The 9,233-nt window shown below is 37.8% G+C and overlaps 1 protein-coding gene across 1 annotated transcript in view; it reads left to right on the top strand.

Moving 5' to 3' along the window:
* Positions 1-8,921: 8,921 nt before the first annotated feature.
* capns1b (calpain, small subunit 1 b) overlaps positions 8,922-9,233 on the top strand; it is a 57,350-nt gene continuing 57,038 nt past the window's right edge. The window contains exon 1 of the mRNA XM_034168211.1: positions 8,922-9,082. The gene's annotated coding sequence lies outside the window, so the exon portion shown is untranslated. The remainder of the gene's footprint in view (positions 9,083-9,233) is intronic.

Here is a 9,233-nt window from a genome sequence, read left to right as displayed (position 1 = left end):
TCTGAGTTTATTGTATTTTGGTAGGGCGTGCATTAGTAAAATATTGTTCTTTTAGGATGATTTTATGTATTGTTGTTTAAAAATAATGAATTGCATTTACACAGCTTTGATAGCAGAGGTGGTGGTTAATGCACTTAGTTTCACGTTCAGAAGGCTCTGGGTTCAAATCCCTCCCCTGCCACATTTCTCCATGTAATGTGGAGTTGCATCAGGAAGGGCATCTGGCGTAAAACCTGTGCCAATTCAAAGTGCAGATCCACCTTGGATTTGCTGTGGCGACCCCGAGTGCAAAAACAAGGGAGCAGACAAAGGGACTTACTTACTATTTACACAGCTTTGATAATCAGCCATTGCATGTCTGTATCCTGGGGGATACATTGTCCAGATAGGAGTATAAAATAGAACACTCACTCTCAGATATACTTGTATTTTGAGGACTATACTCTACAGATAGTCAATCTGTTAATAATGCCTGGCTTCTCCACCATCGGGAAGCAGCCCCACTTGGTCAGAAACACCAGTGTCTGAGGGACTTTAGGTTGGATGTTGCCAAAGGACTCATCTACCCTGAAAAGCAGAAAAGGGGATGTACCTCCAAAGAAAATGAAAATACACCACCAAAAGTAATCAAACAGCCAAACGTCCCCAGGCCTGTGGATGATAGGAGATATGACAGGATTGACCGCTTCCCTATTCTGTCAGTGAAAAGTCGATGCAGGATGTGCCAGGATGGACAGACCTCTATCATGTATCAGAAGTGCAATGTGAGGCTTTGTATAGTTCCTGGTCAAAATGCTCGCAACTGTTTCCTCAGTTTCCACTGCCGACAGGATGTTGTTCGTGTAAAAGCTCCAGAGGGAAGACATTTTTTAAAAAAAGTTGTGTGCAAGATTTGAAAGAGAGTAGTTAATTAATTGTCTGTAATATGTTTTCAAAGTTAAAAATGAAATATTTTAAAAGTTGGAAAATTTTAAATTCATACCCTAAATGAACAATGTATCTCTGGGGATACAGAGTGTAAAATTGAAAATAAAGATCATATTTTGATAAAAAAAAATCATGGAAGTGTGTTATTATAGCCAAGATACATTAGAAAATACAAATTAATTAATTTTCAAAAAAATGTATATGTACTTGACCATTTAAGGGTTAATAAGGACATGGAGAGATAAGGGAGGGGAGGAAGAAAAAGAACAAAAGAAGGTGGGGGAAACTGGACTGTAATATATTCTATTGAATAATCCTGTTCCCTTTAAATATGCAATGCAATTACTCCAAGCAGGTAGGTTTAGAAAATGAAAGTAATCCCTGAAGTGTTAAACTGACCTGTCCTAGCGCTCTGACACTGTCTGATACTTCACTGTCTGTTATATGCTAATTTGTTATCCAGTGTTTCCCAGCTCGTCATTGGCTGAGCACACCTATCAGAGTTAATTAGCTGTTGCTGGAGCAGGGGGACTGTCTGCCTGGTATCCACCTCCTCCGCTCCCACAGAAAAGGAGGCAGGTGTCACGTACTAGGGTTACCGCCCTACCAGATTTGCATATTTGATATCTGCGCATGCGTGAAAAATGGGACGTTTGTTCTGCAATGAGTTTACGTGTTTCTGTGTGTCAGTCTGTCTCAGGGCCACATATAGACAGAGCAAACACATTCACACCCACACACACACCTACGGACAATTTAAAGTTTCCAGTGCATCTGACCTGCATGTCTTTGGATGTGGATGGAAGATGGAAGGAACCCTCATATTCACGGGGAGAACATGCAAACTCAGCAGAGAGCGTCTGGTCCGTTAAAAGTTGTTTTTGGAATACAAGTGGGAGATTATATAACAATAATAATAATAATAACTTTATTCCAGAGTCGAGAGTGCATTAGATACAGGATATGTACATAGGTCCATGTCTGGGCAGTTACAAACTTATACAGAGAAGTTTGTATGCAACATCCATAACCAGGGGGTCCTCATCCTGGACCTGTATTTGAAGATGGTGTCAAGAACAGCACATATGATGGGATTCACAGACTTGTCTAGATGCTGCATGAACCAATATACCAAATTCCCAATCACAGCCTGACAACACTGTATGTCAAAGACTGTGCAGAGTGTACTTGTACTCTCAAATATGGAAAATCAAATTAATAATTTAAAAATGTTATGATAGGACATACAGGTATTTTTTATAAATGATTTCTTGTAGTTCCACCAATGTTGAGCTGTGTACATAGGAGAGCAGTATGAACAAAATAAGGTTAATTTAGCATCAAGATAACACGTGAAATTTTCATAGGATCATATTTCATTGAGCATATAGTTGCCTGCATTGTCTAGCTGTTTCAAAGTCATCATTTAGGTCATTACTGATTATGTGTCTGAGGTATTTACATGAGTTTTAGAAGGGCCATTAGTCAGAAGGAAGTAGTTAGAAATTCAGTTGGGTTTCAGTCGACAATTGAACAGTAACAGTGAAATGCAGAAAATGTCTTCAGCTTTATTTAAAATATAATTAAAAAAATAAAATAAACACCAGTCCGAATGAAAAGCATGCATAAGAACATGTACTTATCTCAACAATGCAAGCAGAGGAACTGCACAGAAGTCTACAAACAAATCATGAACAGTTACATTAGCCAACAAAACATATGCTGTGACACCTTTTGTATAACATTGTTACCATAAATTGTTGCACAATGTTCAGTGGCAAAAATAAAGCCTCTGAAAAACATATACATCTATGAACAAAGTATGGAAAGACCCAAAAGACACATTTTTTTCGACAGCCGGCTTTCTGACATTTGGGCAGACCCCCATTCATCCACTTGGTGCATATTTTCTGGTTGGCATACCATACCACCAGTAATCTGACAATATAATCAGGAACTCCTGTCCTAATGAAAGCTTTTTATAATTTCCAAAACTTTGCTAACAATACTTAATACTTAATGCTATGGGCTGATAGTTGTCCTTGGACGTGATATCATCTGCATTGTCCTTAATGACAGGTATTAATACCACTGAAATCATAGAATCTGGCAGCACACCATGTACTAAGAGAATAGAAAGCAATGACTAAGAATGGCTAGTAGATGTGTGGATGCATATTTAAGGTGCTCAGCATAAATACCATCAAGTCCACAAGATTTGTCAGTTCTTGATGGCCATCCCGATCTCCTCCCTACAAACAAAAATCTCTTCATACAGGTGTCGCCGACCGAACGGTCCCCCCATAAAAATCGGTCCGCCCTGCCTTCACTGTGTGTGCATCATTAGCCGCGGTTCATGGATTATCACCTCTTTTCTGCTTAAAACTGCACTCCAGTCATCATCTATCTCAGCAACAGATATCTGAAGCTTTTGTACAACAATCATTTCCACAAACGTAACACATCATGTGATACATCTGTTTCCAGGTCCAAAGACCTGCAAGTTTACAATTAAAGTTACGTCTGTATGATCCTTTTAAGGATCTACAGTTTAAGTTTAGTTTTTTACAGTGTGCGCAAACCTCCGTCCCTCCCTTCTCCACCTCCGTTAACCGCATTCATCTGTTTCTAAGGTAAGAACACAAAACTTTCTTTTACTTTATATGTTTTATTATGCACAGGTGAAATATACATGTCTGTTTGTTAATACAAAATTATTTATTGCAATAAACAGGACGTTAAAGTGCAAACTTCACTTTTCCCACGAACGACATGAACAAGAAGCGATCGCAGCTCACAGCAACTCCCACTGAAAAATAAGAGAAACGACCTGAGCTTCTCGCATTTTTACATAAAACAAACGCAATAACAACGTCTAAAAACCCAGTTAATATATCCAGGAGAGTTTTAGTCACAATATACAAAGAGTTTTATGTTGCGATGTTAATGCTGTTGTCCGTGTGCAACGGTTTACGTGCAGCCTGAGCAGATCGTCTCGGTTCAGTTCTCAATGTTAATGACAGCGCGCCTTTTTTTGTTTGGACCCGGAAGTTGAAAGTCACATGATGCGTTACATCACACTTAACAACCGGATTTCATCATGTTAGATATACCGATTGTTCACCTGTACCTTTTGCTATGTCTTGTTCCTTTGTTTAATAATAATAAATAAATAAATAAATAAATAAAAGATGGATGAAGCCGTTTCTATTTTTTTAAGAACACACACAGCGCCGCCTAGCGGTCTATTTACACATCATAATCTTAAATCAAAGTATTTCAAAGAAGTTGCAAATGCGAAGACAAACAGTTTTGTTAGACACAAGAGGGAATGCTGACGCCTTCTATATAAGGAACTTTTTTTGTTTTGTTTTTATTTTTGTATTTCCTTCAATTTGTGGCGGTGGTGCTGTAACTTTTTTTGTGGCCTTGTGTTTTGTTCGTTTGTCTGTTGTATTTGTTGAAATAAAGTTTTTGGAAAAAATAAAAAATAAAAGATGGATGAAGCGAACAGAGCATATGGATAGAAAGAGACTGGAATGGACCTGAATAAAGGAATCAGTCAGGGCTGTCCAATTTCTCTCTATTTATTCCTTTTAGCCACGCAAATACTTGCTAGTTATATATCCACTAAGCAATTAAAAGGTATATCTGTTTTTGGTAAAGAAATTTTAATTAGTCAATTAGCTGATGACACTACACTTTTTTTTAAAGGACAACACCCAAATCCCATATGCCCTAAATTTAATACAATCTTTCTCTGAGGTCTCAGGTCTTAATCTCAATATAAAAAAAATGTGAACTCCTCCCAATAAAGAATTGTGATTTAGACTCAATTTGCGACATCCCCCTAAAAGAAAGCGTAACATATTTGGGCATTATTATTTGTAAAAATTATAAGGAGAGATGTGCTGTAAATTTTGCTCCCATAATTGATAAAACAAAGAAGGGTTTCAACCAGTGGCTCCAAAGGGATCTAAGTTTGAAAGGCAGAGTTCTGCTTTCTAAAGCGGAAGGAATCTCTCGGCTTACTTATTCTGCCTTATCACTATATTTAGACAATCCTACCCTTAAATCTATAGACCAGATACTGTTCAACTTTATTTGGAAAAATCGCATACATTATTTGAAAAAATCCATCATAATGAACCCGTATGAGAAATGTGGATTAAATGTCCTTGACTTTACAACTCTAAACAATACCTTCAAAATAAACTGGATAAAGTCTTATTTCGAAAACCCGACTTCCATTTGGAATATTTTCCCTCATCATATATTCTCGGCGGTTGGTGGCCTCAATTTCCTCCTCCTCTGTAATTACAATGTTGACAAGATTCCAGCAAATGTATCTGCTTTTCACAAACAATCACTATTAACATGGGCACTTTTATATAAATATAATTTTTCTCCTCATAATTTTTCTATTTGGAATAACCAATTTATACTTTATAAGAATAAATCATTATTTTTCCCGCATTGGTCTAACAAGAATATTCAACTGGTGGGTCAACTTTTTGATAAAGATGGACTCTTATTGAGGTACAATGAATTCAATCAAAGGTATAATCTTGCTGTAACACCGAAGGAATATGCAATTGTGTTTGATGCAGTTTCCAAAGAAACTGTTCAAGTCGAACTGCTTTCATGGAACTATGTCTGTATCATGTGTAACTGACACTGCTGTTGGGAAAACTTGTTTTGCATCTAATGCTCGTAAAAATAACAAAAATAATTTGTGCCCTATTTCAACAGGATATAATATCTGTGCCCAATGTAATTTTTTACTGGCGAAACTTTGTAAATGATAATATCCGGAACCAGAGCTGGTCCATCCTCCAAAAACTTATGATAAATAACAAAATGAAAGATGTAGCATTTAAACTTTTGCATAGAATTTACCCCACTAATCAATATATGGTAAAATTTCTCAAAACTATTGATCCCAGCTGTTCTTTTTGCAAAAAACTCCTGAAACTATTAGTCACCTTTTCTGGAACTGTCCAGTCACGAAAATCTTTTGGAAAGATTGCCAGCAATTTATCAGTAAATTTGATCCTGCTTTTTTATTAAAATTTGAACATGTAATTTTTGGTATTCACACGAATCTCCTCAGAAACAAAACCATTGTTTTAAATTTAATTGTTTTTTCAAAAGTTTACATACAGAAATGTAAATTTTCAAACACAACTTTATTTTTCCCTGTTGTTATAAAAGAAATTGAAATGTATTTGTCCTCCATAGCAAAGAGCTCAAATCAAAAAGCAATCCTTACATATAATAGCTGCTTGTCACTTAATATATTCAACATTCCTTGATCTCATATTGTATAGACATTTTCTTTTGTATTTTTTTTTTCATTGTGTTACCAAAAAATGTATGTAATATATATATAATTGCGTTTGCCTTTGCCTCCCCCCTGGCACTCTGATGTTCATGTATAGTTTACTTTAAATATTACAAAAGAAAAAGAGAGAGAGAGAGAGAGAGAGAGAGCGACTGGAATGGACGTCACGTGACTAGCAGCGTGCCGCACGGCGGCCATTACTAAGGGTGGAGAGAGACCTTGAGCCACTTAAACAAGCAAAACGAGGGGGAAAAAGGCAGCCACCATCAACTGCACCAACTACAAAAACAAATTCTCCAATACTAAAATGAACTGTACAAGAGCCTTAATGTAATTATGTAAAACAAATGTCTATCTTAAAGTCGTTATGTCTCAATTTAATATCGATATACTGAGACTATATCTCAACGCCATAAGTTCTTTTCATTAAGCTGCGCTCACATGCATACAAACAAAACAAACATGTTTAAATATATTTATGTCTATATATATACTTGCAGTTGTTTAATATGATATGTACATGGTGGTCACAGGTGGCATTTAAATTTTAACAGTGTGGTTGGAGGGGGATGGAGGAGGTACTTTTTACCCTGACTGAGGGTCAAAAGTCATCAATTCTGAATGGCTTTATATCGACTTGTAATAAAATGTTAGTAAAAATCATATATATGTTGTTGTCATTAAAAGATAATATTACAGTGGAAAAAGCAGCAAGGTTAATGACCACAATGGCAAGACATACTTCAGATTTATATCTTAATACATAAGGATTTTTTTATCCAGGCATGTATGGGTTCATTAGGGCTTTTAATCAGCTTGAATACAACTTACAAGGCCTCATTTATAAAAATCCATCATGAATTATGACAGGAAAAAAACAGTAAATGAACAGAATGACATATTTTCCCCAAATTTCCACACTTTACATAAAACATTTTTTTTCTACCCAGACATGTATGGGTTCATTAGAAAGATCAATTAAAGGGCTTTAAACAAGCCTAATTTTATTAAAATCTGTTAACAAATAGCGACAATAGAGAGAGAAAAGCAGCACAGTTTGTCATAATTCCCCCAAATTTCTGCATTTTACATAAAAGTTTTTTTCACCCACACATGCATAGGTTCATGGAAAGAGCTTTCAAATGGTTTTAAAACAAGCCTACATTTATTAAAATCCGTTAAGAAATAGCGACGCTAACGCAAAAAAAAAAAAAGCGGTCAGTTTATTATTGATGGTCTGCACATGTCCACCCTTAGTAAAGGCTTCCTGTCCTGAGCGACACTGACAGATTGAGGCGCGCACGTCCTTCCAGTCTATATTTCTGTGGAACAGAGCACTGAGGCCACACGAGCTGCTAGCTGATGCGTTCACTGCGCGTCGGTCATTTCATATCGTCACAGAGTTTTGCCTCGTTTCCGCTTTAAACGGCCTTGTTTCTGCTTAAAACTGACTTTAGAATGATCTAATGTTGCGTTTACACATAACAACGACAAGTCACGAATACCAAGAAGTATACATTCTTGGCCGCTTATCACAAACTTGATTATTTGAGGCAGAGGCGTCAGGTGTCCTCAGGAACTGCTGCAACCTGATAAATGGCATGTGTTGCGTGTTGTGTTCCGCGCTGTTCTGCGTTATTGCGCCATTGTCACGTTGTGAATGAGGTGAATTGTCTCCACACACACACACACCCATATTCATCCATCAGCTGCTGAACAATTCAGATCGCTCCAGTTTGATCCTCCTTTGTGATTGCATGCTTAGTTGGGCTCTGTGCCATGGAGTGTCGCAGAGAGGAGAAGGAGACAAAGAGAGCCAGATGTGTTGCTCCACGTGGCTCTCGTCAGGCGCGTTTTCCCAAACATCAGGCACAGCAGCAGCAGGTGGAACACCTGCAGGAGCGCGCTGAGGAGCATTGGAACGAAACTTTTAGCAAACTTGGCGTCACTGTCCTTCAGCATACTGCAGCAATGAAATTGAATGCGGTGCAGCAGGGTTTAATTGTGCGCACGTCAGAGAAGAACGCTGTCACGCTCTATTAAGGATCATCACTAATCAAGACGGAATAAAAAAAGCTCAGTTGCGACCTCCACGACATGAGGCGAAATGAGGGTGGTCTGTGACATTCGTGGAAGATTTTTTTTTTGACAGCCAAAAACATGCTCCACGAAAATCATGAACATGCACTATTAAGAAACTTATTCAGATGCGTTAAGTCACTTTAAGAATGTCAGGAATGTGCCAAGAATGATGCAAATATGACATTCATAACGTGTCCTGCCTATGTGTATTTACCTTGTCATCTGATGGTTAATAATCACATTATTCCCTTTGAACGCTTTGGGTGAAGAGAGCCAGACTCAGACAAGCTGCTGTGGTCCCAAATGACACATGCGCAGTGAAGGCAGGCGGACCAATTTTTAGGGGGGGACAATTGGGTCTGCGACATCAGCTATGTACCTTGTCATTATAATTATCGTGTGTTTGCTTATGTCACAGTTGAAAAGGTCCGCAAAGTGGATTGTTTGAGTAATTGATTGGTTCATGAACGCACCATGAAGTTGCTTTGAACTCAGCGGGCTTTAGGACCTTGAAACCACTGCTTCTCCCCGTTTTTTTTTTTTTTTTTGTTTTTGTTTTTTATTATATCCGTGGGTTGGTCCGGTGGTTGGGGTGATGCCTTGGAGAAGAATCTCGGACTAACTGGTTTTGCTGGGGTGTGTTAGAGGGAGTGTCCTTCTGTTTGCATAGCTCCTTTCTCGGCTGGTTGTGGCTCAGTGTTTGTCTGCTCTACGCTCACTGAAGTCTTCGTAAGTAAACCAAAACTTGTCTGTCTGTGTGGAAACGCAGCTTTCAGTTTTTGTGAACATGTGGTTTTATTTTTGTACATCATCTGTGTACGGAAATGTGTCTAGGCTCTTTCTTTGGCTACTAATAGTACAAAAAAAAGTTTATACCTGA

Source organism: Thalassophryne amazonica, chromosome 4, assembly GCF_902500255.1.
Source record: "Thalassophryne amazonica chromosome 4, fThaAma1.1, whole genome shotgun sequence".
Classification (NCBI taxonomy): domain Eukaryota; kingdom Metazoa; phylum Chordata; class Actinopteri; order Batrachoidiformes; family Batrachoididae; genus Thalassophryne; species Thalassophryne amazonica.
Note: the sequence above shows the minus strand (reverse complement) of the source record. Positions and strands in the feature narration are given on the sequence as shown.